This window comes from Rhinolophus sinicus, linkage group LG02 (assembly GCF_036562045.2).
Source record: "Rhinolophus sinicus isolate RSC01 linkage group LG02, ASM3656204v1, whole genome shotgun sequence".
NCBI classification, from domain to species: Eukaryota; Metazoa; Chordata; class Mammalia; order Chiroptera; family Rhinolophidae; genus Rhinolophus; species Rhinolophus sinicus.
Window position 1 is genome coordinate 143,353,195 of NC_133752.1, and position 18,495 is coordinate 143,371,689.

General features: G+C 35.3%; 1 long non-coding RNA gene across 1 annotated transcript in view; it reads right to left on the minus strand.

Annotated features, from left to right (window-relative positions):
• The window catches only part of LOC141568596 (uncharacterized), a 293,031-nt gene extending 278,214 nt beyond the window's left edge, over positions 1-14,817 (minus strand). The window contains exons 1-2 of the long non-coding RNA XR_012491759.1: positions 14,681-14,817; positions 13,540-13,634 (exon numbers count right to left, since the gene is read on the minus strand). This is a non-coding gene — a long non-coding RNA (uncharacterized LOC141568596). The remainder of the gene's footprint in view (positions 1-13,539; positions 13,635-14,680) is intronic.
• Between the last annotated feature and the right edge of the window lie 3,678 nt (positions 14,818-18,495).

Here is an 18,495-nt window from a genome sequence, read left to right on the forward strand (position 1 = left end):
GCAAGCCAGGAGGGAGTGGAACCGAAGATTCAAACTATAGAAAGAGAGAAATAATGAACCAAGAATAATATACAAAGCAAAGATATCCTTTAGATATGAAGGAGGAATAAAGACCTTTCCAGGCACACAGAAGCTGAGGGAATTTTCTAATACATGACCTGCACTGCAAGAAATACAAAACGAGGATATTCGACCACCATCAACAGGGACAATTTGTGGCAACCAAAACATAAAAAGGGGGAGAGTAAAGGCCTGAACCGGAATATGGGAATGAAGAAAGTAAGCATGTTGAAGAAAATGGAATACTCTAAATATCAAACTTTCTTTTACAAAACTTAATGGTAACCACTAAAAAACATCCAGAAATGAAATATATACTGTAATAAAGACAAAAAAGAGGGAAACATCATAGAATACCACCACACAGAAATAATAGACAACAACAAAAAGGCAAAGAAACAATGGAGACACAATCTTACCAGAAAACTAAGGATAGAATGACAGGAAATCCTCACATATCAATACTCACCCTAAATGTAAAAGGACTGAACTCACCAATAAAAAGACACAGAGTACAAGATTGGATTAAAAAACTAAACCCAACCATATGCTGTCTCCAAGAGACACATCTCAGCTACAAGGACAAGCATAGACTCAAAGTGAAAGGGTGGAAATTGACACTCCAAGCAAATGGTATCCAGAGAAAATCAGGTGTAGCCATAATGATATCAGATGAAACAGACTTCAGGGTGAAAAAGGTAACAAGAGACAAAGATGGACATTTCATAATGGTAGAGAGGACTATACAACAAGAAGACATAACAGTCATCAATATTTATGCCCCCAATCAGGGAGCACCGAAATATACCAAGCAACTACCAGCAGAACTAAAGGGAGAAATTGACTGAAACACAGATACACTAGGGGACCTAAATACATCATTGACAGCTATGGATAGATCATCCAAACAGGAAATAAATAATGAAATAGCAGCCCTAAATGACACATTAGATGAAATGGACATAATTGACTTATGTGGAGCACTTCATCCTAAAACATCAGACTATACATTTTTTTCTAGTATACATGGAACATTCTCAAGGATAGACCATATATTGGGACATAAAACTAACCTCAGCAAATTTAAGAAGACTGAAATCATATCAAGCATATTCTCTGATCACAAGGCTTTGAAATTGGATATCAACTGCAAAAAGAAAGCAGGAAAAAAACACAAATACATGGAGATTAAACAACATACTTTTAAAGAACGACTGGATCAAAGAAGAAATTAGAGCAGAGATCAAAAGATACAGAGAAACAAATGAGAATGAAAATACATCCTACCAAAATTTTTGGGATGCAGTGAAATCAGTCTTAAGAGGGAAATTTATATCATTACAGGCCTATCTCAAGAAACAAGAAAAATCCCAAATAAATAACCTCGCGTTACACCTTAAAGAATTAGAAAAAGAAGAACAAATGAAACTTAAGCTTAGCAGAAGAAAGGAAATAAAAAAATCAGAGCAGAACTAAATGAAATAGAGAACAAAAAGACAATAGACAAAATTAATCTGACGAAGAGCTGGTTCTTTGAAAAGATTAACAAAATAGACAACCCCTTGGCTAGACTCACTAAGATAAAAAGAGAGAAGACACTGATTAATAAAATCAGAAATGTAAAAGGGGAAGTTATCACGGACACCACAGAAATACAAAGGATCATCCAAGAATGTTATGAAGGACTATACGCCACCAAATTCAATAACCTAGGAGAAATGGACAAGTTCTTAGAAACATAATGCCTTCCTACACTGAACCATGAAGAACTGGAAAATCTAAACAGACCGATCCCCAGTAATAAAATTGAATCAATCATCCAAAACCTTCCCAAAAGCAAAATTCTGGGACCAGATAGCTTCACTAATAAATTCTACCAAACCTTCAAAGAGGATCTAATATCAATCCTGCTCAAACTCTTCCAAAATACTGAAGAAGAGACAGTACTCCCTAACTCATTTTATGATGCCAACATTACCCTGATACCAAAACCTGGTAAGGAAAACACAAAAAAAGAAAACTACAGACCAATATCTCTGATGAATACAGATGCATTAAAAAGATTATTCATCATGACCGAGTGGGGTTTATCCCATAGGCAAAAGGATGGTTCAACATCCACAAATCCATCAATGTGATACATCACATAAACAAAATAAAGGACAAAAATCATATGCTTATATCAATTGATGCAGAAACAGCATTTGACAAGACACATCATCCATTTATGATTAAAACACTTAATAAAATAGGTACAGAAGGAAAATACCTTAACATAATAAAGGCCATATATGACAAACCCTCAGCTAATCTCATAATTAATGGTGAAAAACTGAAGCCCTTTGCTCTACGTTCAGGAACACGACAGGGCTGTCCCCTATCACCTCTGCTTTTCAACATAGTGTTGGAAGTCCTCGCCAGAGCAATCAGGCAAAAGAAACAAATAAAAGGCATCCAAAATGGGAATGAAGAAGTTAAATTGTCACTTTTTGCAGATGACATGATGCTATATATTGAAAACCCTAAAGACTCCACCAAAAAGCTATTAGAAACAATCAACGAATACAGTCAAGTTGCCGGCTATAAAATCAACGTACAAAAGTCCATTGCATTCCTATATACTAACAATGAAATCTCAGAAAAATAAATTAAAAAAAAATTCCTTTAGCAATTGCAGCAAAATAATAAAATACCTAGGAATAAACTTAACCAAGGATGTGAAAGACCGACATGCTGAAAACAAAAAGACATTTTTAAAAGAAATTGAAGAAGACACAAAGAAATGGAAAGACATTCCATGTTCATGGATTGGAAGAATCAACATAGTTAAAATGGCCATATTACCCAAAGCAATATACAGATTTAATGCAATCCCCATCAAAATCCCATTGGCATTTTTTAAAGAAATAGAACAAAAAATCATCAGATTTGTTTGGAACCACAAAAGACCCCGAATAGCCAAAGCAATCTTAAGAAAATGAACAATCCTGGAGGCGTCATACTCCCTGACTTTATTTTGTACTACAAGGCAACAATAATCAAAACAGCATGATATCGGCAGAAAAACAGACACGTAGACCAATGGAATAGAATTGAGAACTCAGAAATAAAACCACATAAATATGGACAGATAATTTTTGACAAAGAAGCAAAAAACATACAATGGAGGAAAGACAGCCTCTTCAATAAATGGTGCTGGCAGAATTGGAAAGCCACGTGCAAAACAATGAAACTGGACTGCTCTCTGTCACCATGTACCAAAATTAATTCAAAATGGATCAAAGACTTCAACATAAGACCTGAAACAATAAACTGCATAGAAGAAGAAGAAAACATAGGTACTAAACTTATGGACCTTGGGTTCAAAGAGCATTTTATGAATTTGTCTCGAAAGGCAAGGGAAGTAAAAGCTAAAATAAATGAATGGGACTATGTCAAACTTAAAAGCTTCTGCACAGCAAAAGAAATCATCAACAAAATAAAGAGGCAACCAACTGAATGGGAGAAGATTTTGCAAACAGTGCTTCCGATAAGGGGTTAATATCCAAAATACACAAGGAACTCATGCAACTCAACAACAGAAAAACAAACAACCCAATTGAAAAATGGGCAGAGGACCTGAAGAGACATTTCTCCAAAGAGGACATCCAAATGGCAAATAGACATACGAAAAAATGCTTAACATCACTAATCATCAGAGAAATGCAAATCAAAACCACAATGAGATATCACCTCCCCCCAGTCAGAATGGCTATCATTAACAAGACAAATAGTAACAAGTGTTGGAGAGGCTGTGGAGAAAAAGGAACCTTCATACACTGTTGGTGGGAATGCAGACTGGTGCAGCCGCTATGGAAGGCAGTGTGGAGGTTCCTCAAAAAATTACGAATAGAATTACCATATGACCCAGCAATCCCTCTCCTGGGTATCTACCCCAAAAAATCTGAAAACATTTATACATAAAGACACATGTCCTCCAATGTTCATTGCAGCTTTATTTACTGTGGCCAAGACATGGAAACAACCAAAATGTCCTTCAATAGATGAATGGATAAAGAAGTTGTGGTATATATGCACAATGGAATACTAATCGGCGGTAAGAAAACATGATATAGGAACATTTGTGAGAACATTGATGGATCTTGAGAGTATAACGCTAAGCGAAATAAGTCAGACAGAAAAAGCAGAGAACCATATGATTTCACTGATAATGTGGTACATAAACCAAAAAGAACAAAAGAACAAGACAAACAAATGAGAAACAAAAACTCATAGACATAGACAATAGTTTAGTGGTTACCAGAGGGTAAGGGGGGAGGGGGTTGGTAGATGCGGGAAAAGGGGAACAAATATTTGGTGATGGAAGGAGAACTGTCTCTGGGTGGTGAACATACAATGGGATTTATAGATGATGTAATATAGAATTGTACACCTGAAATCTATGTAACTTTATTAACAATTGTCACCCCAATAAACTTTAATTAAGAAAAAAATTTTTAAAATGAAAGAAATAAAAATAAAAAAATAAAAAATAAATTAAGTTGTACATGTGAAATTTATGTAATGTTATTAACCTGTTACCCCATAAACTTAATAAATTAATAAAATAAAAGACAACACCTTATATCTACCAACATCCTTAAGAGAGTGGTTTGTCTATCTTGTCACTACTCTTTAATGCCTATTCACTACTCAACCCACTGAAATTAGACTTTTGATCCTATATCCTGACCAAAATACTAATAACTCCTCACAGCCAAATCAGTGGCCCCTTTCAGTCCTTGTCTGGGCCTTCTCTGCAGCCTTTGATGCTGATTGACCTACTCTTTCTGGAATATTGCACCCACTGCCATGGCTTTCACCACCATCTCCACATTGGTCTTTATCACTGGCCCTGAACTCTCTCATGAGCTCTAATCAGATCTACTTGCTGACCAGCTGTTTCTCCCTGGATGTACCATAGACATTTGAGACTCAAGCTCTAGATCCATCATGAATTTTTGCTAAATTTGCTAATCCTTTTTATTCCATTAATCATTTGGTGACATCATCATTCATTTAGTCACTCAAACCAGTAGTTACCTGGGAATCATCCTCATTTCCTTTCTTCACCTCTCTAACTCAGTTTTACACCTAAATAGGTGTTTCTTTCAGGGTCTAACTCCATTTGCAATTTCCTCAATAACTCACAGAAGAAATATAGTACTAGCCTTTCAAATGGACTCCATGCCCCCAATCTCATCTGCTCAAATCCCTTCCTCCCACCTGAGCTTCTGTCCTTGGCTCTATTTTCTTTCTGGGATCTTTTCCTGGATGATTTTACACACTCTCAGAGTTGCTATTCTCATCTTATGTATCAAACATCGGCATAAAATTACTTCAGCATATAACGAACCTGACAGCAAAAACCTTAACATATTTATTGCTCCAAAAATCTGCTCCTCCATCTGCATTCAATATTTGGGTTAATCCCAACACTCAACAATGTCTAAACTGAGCTCAAATTTCCCCCCAAACCTGCTCTTCCTCTTATCTTGGAGAATGCATTCGACTCCAGAAAAACTAGGAATCATCTTCATCCCCCCCTTCTTGATCATCAGCCAGACCCACAGGTCAAAAAACCCTGTTGATTATAAGCTTTCTATGTTTCTTTCAAATACATTCTTGCTTTTCTGTTTTGGTTTTCTATTTATTCATTCTTTCTATTATGAAAGTAATTTAACTACATTATTTAAAACTCATAATTAGAGAAAGAAAAAAAATCCCACCGACTCGACACAACCATTTGTTAGCATTTGGTGTATTTTGGGGTTTTTTTAAAGAATGCTTTTTAAATACAGCCATAATTATAGTGTATATGCAACTTATATTCTGCACATGCCAATTAGTATTTTCATCATTTTTTTCATGATGTTACATAGACCTTATGTTATCATTTTAAATGACTACATAGTCCTAGTGCACATTTATTTCACAGCTTCTCTAAAATGAATTATTTTGGGACATCTTTATTCTGATATCCTTTTTGATATCACACAGGCAGTTGGAAATTTAACAGGTATTCATAAGGAAATGTCTAGCAAACAGATGAAATTTTAAAAAAATGTTTTCTTCAACTTATCTAAATTATATCAGGCAATATTTCTTATCAGATCTTTCAAATTTATCGTTGGTAGTCAAGAAGACATAGGCACTGTTACTATATGCTCAAATCAAACTGATCAAGAATGTTAGTATCAAATGTTAGTATCACCTAATCTGGTTTCACAGTAGACTCTCCTACACTGGGAGTCATTTAGTATCCCTTTCCCCCAGAACCACAGTAAAGGGTTTAAAATAAAAGCTCTGGAATCAGAGACCTAAGTTCAAAACCTAGCCCATTCATTTACTTAACTGTGACTTCAATCTGATTTATTTAGCTTCCCTTGGCCTCAGTTTCCATCTTATAACATGGTGATAATACTAGTAATTACTATACGGTTTTGTCAGGAGGGTCAAGAGATGGTATATAATTTATGCACTTCTTAGACAAGTGTCTAATGTATCACAATCCCTAAAAAGTATTGGCCATTACAATCATTTCTCAACCTTGCAGGTTGAGAATAGACTCTGTCGTTTATGTTCTTGTCGCTGTGGAGTTAATAAGCCTGAGCCTACCTCTCATTTTTCATTCTATTTACTAACACATTCTTGGGTTTTCCTGCCTGTCATATTTCTCCATCCTTCATGATTGAAGGACAGGATACAGTCTGAGTGAACAGGAATTCCAATTCAGTCCACAACTTACCATATCTGTGCTACCCATCAGAGAGAGCTGCAGGCATTGTAACCACTTGATTCACTTTTATGACGATGCATAGCCTACCAAACTGACATAGAAATTGGCTTCTCACTACATAACTCAAAAACCAGAACATTCATTCAGATCATTTATTTTGTTTAAGAAGTTACTTTGAATTTTACCAAACTGAAAAAAAAAAATGTTTCAATTGCTATAATTGAATGTTTAGTTTATGTAAACATCACTTTGGTCACCGCTAATTTTTGTCCTATTTTTGAAAGTAGGTGTGAAATACTGTTGTTGAATTTTTCTAATCAATGAGTTCCTTGGCAAAAATATCTCTGATATTCCATATGTATTTATTTGATCTATTCATTTTCTCATTATTTACTTAGACTGACATAAGAAGAACAAGTAAATAAAACAAATTATAATTAGAAGTGATCAACCTATCTCTCCCCCAAACCCATGCTCAAAAATTGCAAAGGCTAGCTATGTCTTTAGGAAAATCTAACTTTTCCTCTTATGTAAAATATACCCAAACCATGAGCAAATAATGTACTACAAACATATTAGTTTGGTGATTAGTAACTTACTATTAAAATATTACGAAATGACAATTAACAGATCACCTACTTGATCAGTTTAAGAAAATTACTAGAGAGACTTTTTCAGGTTTTCATATAGAAGCAAAGTGTCCATTTTCTTTGTCTTTATTTTCTTTAAAAATATTTCTAAAGTTAATCTCTTTATAGTAGCTGCACATAGCCCCAGGCATTAAACAATCTAATTCAAAAGTCAAGTAAGATTGAAATAGTATCTCTATAAAATATAATTAATAATTTAAAAGTAATATTTCAAGTTTCACCTTGACGGTTGTATGTTATTCTCCCAAGGCAATGCATATTTTTTAAAATCCTGAAGTAATCCCCATTCATGTAGTTAAGACATAATTTTATCGTGCTTACTATTAAATGGGGAAGAAATAGTTTTGAGCCATTAAAGGTTGAATGTACCCAATAAAAATAAAGCAGGAAATTCAACTACTATTATCAGAGCAATTTGAGCTGTATATAGGCAGTTGATTGAAATTTTTCACTCCAAACAGTGACAGACTTCCTTCCTTTGCAAGGACTCTCACTTTCCTTCCTTCTACCCACTCTATTTTTTATTGTAACTAAGTTTCCCACAGGAAAAAGAAGCTCAGAACTCAGAATTTAAGTGCATGTGAGCCCAGTTTTTACCCATTTATCCCTTGCAGATGGCTAGGAGTGAGGTATGTATGTTCGATTTTTTTCTGTAAGGATACACCCCAAGTCACAGAAGAGTGAGATACGCTCTGCAACATCATAACTAGCCTTACTCAGTGAATTTGCCCTTTTCAAAGTCACAGGGAGAAAAGTAAATGTATCCAAGTATGGGCTAAAATAAATCCAGTTGTATTATCCAATGTTTCTTTAAAGTGGGGGAGAAAAGAGCAATACCAGCAAAGCAAAGCCAGGAGGCCGATAGTGCCACTTGTAAAAAACATCATGATAAACAGATCAAGATATGTTAGGGGAAAAAACTTACCAGTTATTTCTTAAAAGGCACAATTTTCCTTATTATGTTTCGAATCATTATTTTTTATTATCTGTCATTTACCAAGTTTTATTGCGTACCATGTAGTACAGTTAACAGATAAAAACACAACATTAAGTCCCAACACTATGTGAAATAGATTATCATTGTACCCATTTTACAGGTTGGAAATTGAGCCTTAGCTACACTAAAAACATTGCCAAAGATCACTCAGGATTGGAACACATGGTAAGTTGATCACATTTCTTCCTACTTTTTCACTCTGTACGATGCCAGATGTTTGGTCATTATTCATTAAATAATATTAATATGAGCTATTCTTTCATTATTTTATGTCAAAATGAATGCTGTTCAACTTTCATGGGGAATTTTTACAACAAATTTGTATTTTGTTTGTTTTGTATTTGTTCCAGTAAACATGTCAGGCTTAGGCATCCTTCTCATTACCTCTACCAAAGTTCTTTACATCTGTACCTCAAGACATCTCTTGCATTCACTCCTTTCTCTCCAATTACATGCCCACTGCTCCTTATGCCCAGAGCACTTTAACAATCTCCTAATTGGTCAGCCGGATCCTTTTTTTTTCCTCTGTGGTTAATCCTGAATACCTCTACCAGAGTAATCTTCCTAAAACATTACTTAACTGCATCACACACTATAGTCAAATTGATATTTTCTTACAAAAATATCACATACACAAAGCTAATTACATATTTAGCATTTAAAGAATAAAACAAAACCCATACCCAAGTACCTACCAACTGGATTAAGGAAGAGAACAGCCCCAGCACCTTAGAAACTCTTGTGGGACTGTCCCAAATCACATTCTGTCCCTCTTCCAAGAGGTGAACATTTGTCTTGTATTAATCATTCTATTGCTTCTCAATTTAGTTTTGTCACCTTGTTTGTGATTCTAAAAAAAAATTTTTTTAGTGTTGCCTATTTTAATCTTTATTCAAATGGGCTCATACTGTATGTGTTCCTCGGTGGTCTGCTCCTTTTTCTCAACACTGTTTTTGAGGATCCATCCATGTTACAGCCTCTAGCATTGGCTCATCCTTGCTCTCTGCTGTATAGCATTTCTTGGTGTGAATATTTCAAAATAAATTTACCCATGTTATTGGTGATAGACATTTGGGATGGTTCTAGTATTTTGCTACTATGAACATCCTGCTATAAGCATCGTTGCAAAGGCGTCTGGTGCTACAGTACATATGGAGGGGGTGGATTGTGCACGGGCTCTTCTTCAATTTCAAAAGGTCTCTACCAATTTATATTCCCATGTGATTTGTCTTTCCTCTACATCAAGGCTCAGCTAACTACTGCCTATTGGCCAAACCAAGCCTACTGCCTGTTTTTTTGGGGGGAAAAAAAAAAAAGTTTTTGGAACAGCCATCAATTGGTTGCATATGGTCTGAGGCGGCTTTTGTGATACAATGGTAGAGGTGAGTCCTTACAAGAGACCTTATGACATGCAAAGCCTAAAATATTTACTATCTGGCCCTTTACAGAAAAAGTTTGCCAACCCCTATTCTATATCCTTGTAAACACTGGTATTTTGGACTTTTAAAAATGGACTTTTAAAATCTTTGCTGATTTGGTGCATATAAAAATCTCATGTGGTTTAACACATAAATATACTAAATCAAGTTTGATTTAATTACTAATGATGATTATCATCTTTTCATATGTTTATGAGCTTTTCTGTTTCGCCTTCTGTGAAATGTTTATTCATGCCTCCTGTCCATTTTTCTGTTAGCTTTTGTGGGGTTTTCCTCCCACTCTGTTGAGCCATAGGAGTTCTTCATACTACTGTGTAGCAATTATTTTTCAGTGATATATATTGGAAATACTTTGTCCCAGTCCTTGGTTTATCTTTTATTGTTTTCCTTTATGGTATGTTTTGTTAAACAGAAGTACTTAATTTAAATGCATATTAAATATCTTAAGAGATGGTTCCATACCCCAACACCAGAATATAATGATATTCTGTTACATTGTTTTCTCAAAATATCAGTTTTAATTACTGCATTTCATAAGTCTTTAATCCAACTGCAATTAATTTTTACGTATAAAATGAGCCATGGCTCCAGTTTCATTTTTTCCACAAGGATTATCACTTTTCCAAGCATAATTTATTACACTGTTCTTTCTTTCTCACTGATTTACAATTTTTATTTTTACTATTTTTTCCAAAAATCAAATTCCAAGTAGAAAAGGATCTGTGTCTAGATACTTTATCTGATCCTATTGGTCTAATTGTCTTTCTCTATGAAAACACATTGTCACAACATCTGGTAGGGCAAGTAACACCACATTGCTCATCTCAGCTCTTCCGTATATATTTTAGAACTAGTTTATTCAACTCCATAAGAAACTAAGTTAGAATGACTTTGAAATTTTAGATAAAATATGAGAGAATTCACTTCTTCATAATATGGGGCTTGAGAACTTAGTATGTATGTCTCTATTTCTATAGGTCTTATTTAACATCTCACAATAAAATGTTAATAATTTTCTGCATAAAAGGCATGCATATTTTGACAAGGTTTTTGTTGTTGTTGTTGGTTATGTTAGTTATTGTTGCTGACTTGGGGGATATTAGAACAAACATACTTTTGCTATTTATCTTTTAATTACATTTCCTTATTTTTACAGGTACATGGATTTAGAATGGAGTTTTGTATTTTGATTATGGTATCAAATAAACTTGCAAAGCCTTCTTACTGACTTAATATTGGTTAGAAGAAATGACAGTGGGCATCATTGGTTTGTCCTGGATTATAAAAAAATGCTTATTATTTTTCATACTGAGTACGCTATTTACTGCACACTTCTATGTACAATCTTTTTCAGGTTAAGGGAGTTTCACTTTATTTCTAGCTTGCTAAGATCTCTATCAAGAATGAATGCTGAAACTTTTCCAACCTTTTTCTTACTGTATTTATTAATATAATTAAATACTTTTCTCCTTTAATATGTTATATTAATTGATTTTCTACTATTAAACCAAGCTTGTATTACTAAGATAAACAATCTAACTCATTAATTTTGACCCTACTTCTGAAGAAAGTATTTAAGGATATAAAATTCATTCCAAAATTTGCTTTACATTCTACCCACAATTTTTGTTATATAATATTTTTGTTACCATTTAGTTCTGAATACTTATAAATTCAGTTATGATTTATTTTTTTAAATCTATGAGTTCTTTAAAAATCTATTTTTAAGTGTTTTAATGTAGTTCTCCCTAGACTCATACTTGTTATCAATTTCTAACTTCATTGGATTGTGTTTAAGAAATGTGAGCTGTCTGATACCAGTCTTTTGACATTTGTTGAGGGTATCTTTATGCTTTAGAATGTAGTCAGTTTTCATAATGTTCCCTGTGTACTTGAAAAGAATAATTTTCCAATTGTGGAGCATAATGTTTTCTGAATGTTAAACAAATTATACTTGTTAATTATACTGTTCAAATCTTCTATAGCCTTTCTAATGTTTTTTGTCTGCTTCATCTATCAATTACTGAAAGATGTTTTATAGGATATCCTACTACAATTTGAGACTATGCTATACTTGCATATAAGAATAGGACTTCTATATCTTAGGGGTGACTTGAAGTCTTCATCTCTAGGAATGCCTCTTGACTTTAACTTTTTCTGATAATGATATAACTGCACCAACTTTGTTTTGTTTACAACTGAATGGTAAAGAAACTTTTCTGTCCTCTGACTTTAAATCTCTAACTAAACATTTTAAGTATACATCCTATGATCTGAACGTAGGTGGATTTTTGTATTTGTTTTAAAATCCAACCTGACATTTGATTTTTAACTGGAGAGTTCAGTTTTTTCACATTTTAATTAGTAATATACTTGAATCACTTCTACACTCTTACATGCTTTCCACTCTTTCTTCTTTTCCTTTTTCTTTTTTTTTTTTTTTAAATCAAGGAAATGTGCATTATTGAAACTTTAAAAAAGAGAAGGAAATTTTTAAAAATTTACACAGGCAAGATGCACTCATTGTGAAGAGTAGCAAAACACACATAAGGAATGAGAATTTTTTAAATGTAATCAAACCTTCTGTATTCATTACCTTTATGTATACCTGTCCTTATTTTTATTATTTTTCATATGTTCAATTAGATTGGATATAATGAGATTTGGACACATATATAGTGTTGAGGTTTTTTGAGGAGGAAAATTATACTATGAAATATTGTTTAAGGAGTTGGAGGAAAGAAAGTAATGCCATAAAATGCAGACTAAAGAGGCTGCTGTAGTTTTCTGAGCATAAGATAAAAGCATGGTTAAAGGTGCATTTGAGCCCTCAGCATAAGCTTTTCCTTAATAAATATGTCACTAAAATAAAAGCCAGAAAAAGTCACACTAAGTTTGAAAGCAAATTTTCATATCCCCACTATTATTAATGTAAGACATTTAAATCATAATTCAAGTATAAATAAAGTCATTGAACCATAGCTCTTTAATGATATCATTAATCTCAGTTGTGTGAAATAGAAATCAACCTACTTGCAACATCTTGACAAGTGACTGGAAGGTGAATTAGTTAATCAAAGGTGTATTCATCTATATGTCATCAAATTAAATTGGGGTGATAGTTTCACTGAATTAACCAGTTGTTTAAATGTTGCATAAATATAGCCTTAGTTTTAAAATTAAGAACTGGCAGCATTTCTCTTGAAGGTTGCCAAGTCTGGAGCTATTAAACGTTGTCCCATCCCAAGAACTTTCCACTTGTAGCTGTCAAAGATCTTTTTTCTTAATTAAGCCAAAATAGCTTGATGTCTGAGCTACTTCCTGATTGTAAATTAAGTGTCTTTGGAAACTATTCTAGATCTTCCAGGCCCAGACACCAATCCATGGTGCTCTTAAGATTTATGGACACTCTAGTGAGGAAGACAGGAGAGGATAGCACAAGGAAAGAGTGCACTGGGCAGTGAGGCAGGTGTCACTGAGCAGGACTTACCATGGGAGGAAGCATGTCTCTTAGGGAGTTTGTTGCTGTCATTACCAGTTTCTATAAACCGTCAGGCTAGTCTGCCTTGTTTCCACACTGTGAGGCGCTTTTAGAAGAGCATCAAATATACTTACCTTGCAGAGTTCACCATCTTAATCCCGAACACCCACACTGATCTGTTCTATGTTCGACAGCCTAGTTCTTCCAGTTTGGGGATCTGTGGAGCTCTCTGAAAATGCCAACATACCACTATTTAGACCTGACTCTCAGCATTATGTTCATTTTTCCATTTTAAGTTTCTTCCTTCTCCTTTCATTCATTTACACACACACACACACACACACACACACACACACACACACACCTTTTTTGCATATGTCAAATGTGCTAGGTTCAGGGGATATCATGATAAATAGTTTAGAACTTGTGCATTCTCAGAACTCATATACACATGCGCTCAGAACACAGATGGCAAAGGCATTCTCTAGAGTCACTCTTGAGCCTTCAGCAATCCTCAATAACCATTCTTCCCCAAACAACCCCAACCCAGGAGGCTTTATTTTTACAAGAACTCAGATTGTCCTTCTGCAAAATGTGGCCAAGCAGGACCCAGATAGATTTCTTGGGAAAAGGCTGCAATCTGCTCAGAGTCATGTCACATCAAATCTGGGGCATACAGGTGAAGGACTTGGAATAGAAGAAATGACTTCACTTTCTCTACGCTAAATACAGCTGCTTATTTTTAGTTGCTGGGTGTTGTTTTCCTTTTCCCATTTCGGGGAAACTTTCTCTCTCTTCAATGAAAGTTCAATGGTGAATCATCGAGACCCCACAAGGAGAGAACTGTGCTCCACGAGGACACCTGGGGAGAAGGCCACCATGGCAGCTCCCCGCAGAGTGGGTCTGCTGGGCACACAGCCATCCCCCCCAGGACGGCTCTGACCCAGGTTACAGTAATGCTAACGATCTGCTTTCATCCAACCAAAATAAGAGTAGGCAATCATAAAGCTTTTAAAGAAAAAAAAAATCTAGTTCTACCTTTGACCCAGGCTATTTTTCTTCAAATATTTAAAGTTCAAAGGCACCATGTTTTTACTTTTATTTCAAACAAGAAAATTACCCTATTGTATTTGATCACCTTCTTCTTTTAATTTGCAGACTTGCTTAATAATAAAGCATGTGCTGGACCTTAGCCTAATATATCATGCATATAATAAGTTCAGAACTATTTTTCATTTTTTAACTTATTAACTAGGAAATACATAAAATACTGACCTTGTGGGTAAATGACTTTTGCATCAATTCTTAATCATTATTATGTTGCTAAAGAGCTGCAAGAGTGAGGTTTTAACATGGCTCCTGGGAGAATTATACCAGTCTTTATGGAACACATTGCTCACAGCTGCAGTGAAATAGCCATCACTAAAAGAAAAAAGAAAAAAAATCACAGTACTTTTTATTCCATGTTAATGACATCATTGGTACAATTTAACTATAATTCACATGTGGGAAACAGTTGTCTACCAATGTGAAATTATCCTTAAGCTGATTCTAAGTATGGGGGTGAGGGGAGAATGTAATATAGAAACAATTTTACAATTTTATTTGCGTTCATCACTAATATATTTTCCAAATGTTTTTGGATAATATTATCAGAAGCCATACTTCTGTTACAGCAGATAATTTTCAGATACTTCTTAAAGTTTTCATAGGAAGACACCTTTCCAAAAGATCGCTGTACTTCCCCAGATTCCTCAGCTTTCAATTAGACATGCTCTAAAGCAGGGGTGTCCAAACTTTTTTCAACGTTTTTCACCAAGGGCCATATGCGGTAAAATACACAAACAGCCAGGCCACTCAATCGAGGTGAAGTACGTATTGTCTCACCTGGTTTACTTAAGTAAACTAAATATATTTTTGGAATTTGCTGTGGGTCAATTAAAAATGGATTGCTGGCCGCAGTTGGCCCACGGGCCGCAGTTTGGACACCCTGCTCTAAAGTGTTTGTTCCATAAAGAAAGACTTTTGTTTAGAAATGTGACAGTGAGGCAGTTATACCTAAAATCTAAACTGGTATCCTCAAGAATCTGATGAGGAATCTGAAATTGTAATGGGAAGACTACCAATAACAGGTGGATTATTGTAGGGGATTTAGGTTCTCATTAGTATAGAATAAGAAAGAGAGAAACAAGTAGAAAAGGTTCATTATTAAATTCCAGTTGTCTTATCTCAAATTGACTTGTTTCATGAGAACTTGAATGTCACCCTATACCCTTCCTTTGGGGAAAATTAATTTTCTGATTATTTTATAGGATAAAATAAGCCCCAAGCTGCTTTTTAGTGAATAAGAACTAGCCTTCTCCTTGACTTCTTTCATCCAAACAGGAGAAAATAAAACTATTCTAATGGGAGAATATGATGAAGGAGGCAGAGGGGAGGACCACGTAAGAGCACTCATCTGCAAGGGGCACAATCTGCTCAACGGAAATATTTCCAACTAGAAACACAAAGCTTCTAATACTCATTCATTTAGACATTCAGGTATGCAAACCTCTGATTATGTGACAGCTCTGGGGATACAGACATTCAATGAGGTTTCACTGATTACTATGCCATTCCAGACAATTGTTCTAGGCATGGAGTTTCAATGCTTAACTGGACCAACTTCCCATTCTGCCCAGGGGGCTTACCTTCCAGTGGAGGACATAAGCAATCATAGATAGATAGATAGATAGATAGATAGATAGATAGATAGATAGATAGATAGATGGAGATAGAGATAGAGATAGAGATATAGATATATTTCAGACAGTGATAATATAAAAGAGAAAAATAAGTAGGGTAAGGATGAGAGATCACCTAGGGGCAGGGAGGGGAGGGAGGCTATTTTGAAGCAGTGATAAGAAAAGTTTCTCTGGGAGTTGACATTTGGGGAGAGAACTTAATGGGGCAAGAATGAGCAAGGGGGTGATCAAGGAAGCACATTCTAAGCCAAATGAACAGCAACTGAAACTGTCCTCAGGTGAGAATAACCTTGATATATTCCAGAAATAAAAGGAAGGGGAGCAAGATCAGAGCAGAGCAGTGGGAGATAAGGTTGGGGAAGCAAGCAGATCCTGTGGGGCCTCTTAGAGTACAGTGAAAACTTTCCATTTTATTTCAAGTGTGAGAGAAACTGCAGGAAGATTTTGAACTGGAGAGTAGAGGAATCTGGTTTATGTTTAACAAAGAAGGCTTGGGCTGATTTGTGGAGAACTGATTAGAGGAATTCAAGAGTCTGGCATCAGAGATTGGGTGCATTTCCATTAATCCAGGTGAAAGAAGCTGGAATAAGGTAGTGGGAGTGGAGGTGTTGAGACTGGTGAGAATCAGCATATACTTTGAAAACAGAGCTGGTGGGACTTGGTGATGTGGGGGGTGAGCTGTAAACTGTGAGGAAAAGGGAAGAGGGAGGATAACTCCTAGATGTTGGAGTAAGTGGCTGGGTGAAAGGTGCTGCCACTAGCTGAGCTGGTATTCATAGATCATTAAGACCATCAGTTCCTGGCCTCAAAGACTCAAAGAGCTCACATCATGGGGAAGAAACACCCCCCCACACACACACCCGCCCAACTCCCAACACACACATACCTGACAAATGTATTAGAAATATACTCAGGAATTTTCTGATCTCTGGATTTTCAACAGCTTTAAGTGCTTCGTTAACCTTTAGCATAAATGGACAACTGCATAGTGGGCTGTTCAGATAGCTGGTATCTCAGTGCTGGCTGACAGTACAAATTTGTCTGTACAGCAGCATATTATTTATTGTTATACATTATATAAGTATCTATTGCTTTGCACCACAGAATATATTCTCCTTGTCCTTGTAAATATATGGGAAAGCATGCCTCTTTTTTCCAAATTTCCATACTGTTCCCAGGCAGCCATGATTACTCAAGATAGAATCATGGTGCCTTCTTCCATACTCCATAAAATTCATCTGTATTTGACAAAGCAGGGTGGGAAGAAAGAAGTTTCATGAATTCACGGTAAGGGTTTCGCTACCCATGGAAAGAAACCATAAGAAACGTTAGATGGTAACAGGAGAATTAGTCCTCCACAACTCCAGAGTAGCAAGATGCAGATTACCAAACTTTGGAGGGTATGTTAAAATGCAGATCCCCAGAACCTATCTATAGATTTCTGATCCCGTAAGTTGGGAAAGGGGTCAAAGAGTCTGCATGTTTATTGTCTCCCCATGTGAGGTGCCAGAGTTACACTGATCACCCTGGGAAAAACAGTATCATCTGTGAGTTGTTTTGTTTTATTCCGTGCCTTCTAAATGGTAGCCAGAGGAATCATATTTGAGTATAAGTTTTAGAACTAAGGATAATGAAAGATGAGAGATATTTTAAAGATTCTCTGACTGAAACCTCCTTTTATTGTTTTAAATATCAGTTTTAAAAAACTGATTGCTCTTAATTTCAGATCTAGTCACATATAAAACACATCTTAAAGTAACTATAGTTACCAAATATGCATTGCCTTAGGATATTTTAGTTACTTTTAATGGAGGCAAGCATGCTACATTTGAGTGATTTCATAAAAGCTGATATAAAAAAACAACTGCCTAGGGCACAACTTTTAGAAAAGCTTTTGTGACTGCAATCAGTATGCACAAATTATGCATAATTTTGTTTCCAACATTCTCGTCTTGGATCACAAGAAGTCAAGTGTAATTACTAACAAGATGGAGAATCCTACCCTCACCTTGAGACATTTAGCATGTACTCTCATTAACACTATAGGAAAAGATCCCAAGTTACAAGGCAAAAAATATAGTACACCTTATTGTTCCCTACATAAGCATATCAATTTCAATGAATAATCACAAACTTCAGGAAAATGCTCATCAACTTCTAATGACAGACCCATCAGCACTTAACGCAATTAATTATTCATGTGTCGCTAACTTCCTATGGTATTCTTTCATTAGGTGAAATACGTTTGTCCAAATTCCTGTTTTTAAGATATGTCTTAGCTTTTAAAAATTTACCACTACATTAAATAATTTAATGTTCTAGGACAAACTGTTCAAATAAGCTGTA